Genomic DNA, 426 nt, shown 5'->3' with positions numbered 1-426 from the left:
CTCATTCCCGCTACCAGTCACATATTCCAATGTTTCTTTCTTCTTTTCTTTTACACTCCTTCTTCCACTCTTATTGGATGAAGGACTACCTACCATCTTTCCTTTCTTCCATCTTCCAACCTTTTCTTACTTTAAATAAAATGTTTATGTCACTTCTTTTATGATGATCGATGTTCTTATATATTATATAAGTTTCTGCTTTCTTCTTCTTCTTTTACTTTCTACTATCACGTCTTCAAATTACAATATCAATCACCCAACCAATTACATTCTTTTATTCAATTTATTCTAACCTTTTCCAAACACCAAATCTAGATAAAACAATTCACCTACGTCAAAATTGCTTATGTCCAAATATTTACATAAAACTCTTAGTACAAAATTGTAAGAATATTATTGAAAGAAAATTTATAAATATGACAAATA

Source organism: Vigna radiata, chromosome 5, assembly GCF_000741045.1.
Source record: "Vigna radiata var. radiata cultivar VC1973A chromosome 5, Vradiata_ver6, whole genome shotgun sequence".
NCBI classification, from domain to species: domain Eukaryota; kingdom Viridiplantae; phylum Streptophyta; class Magnoliopsida; order Fabales; family Fabaceae; genus Vigna; species Vigna radiata.
Note: the sequence above shows the minus strand (reverse complement) of the source record.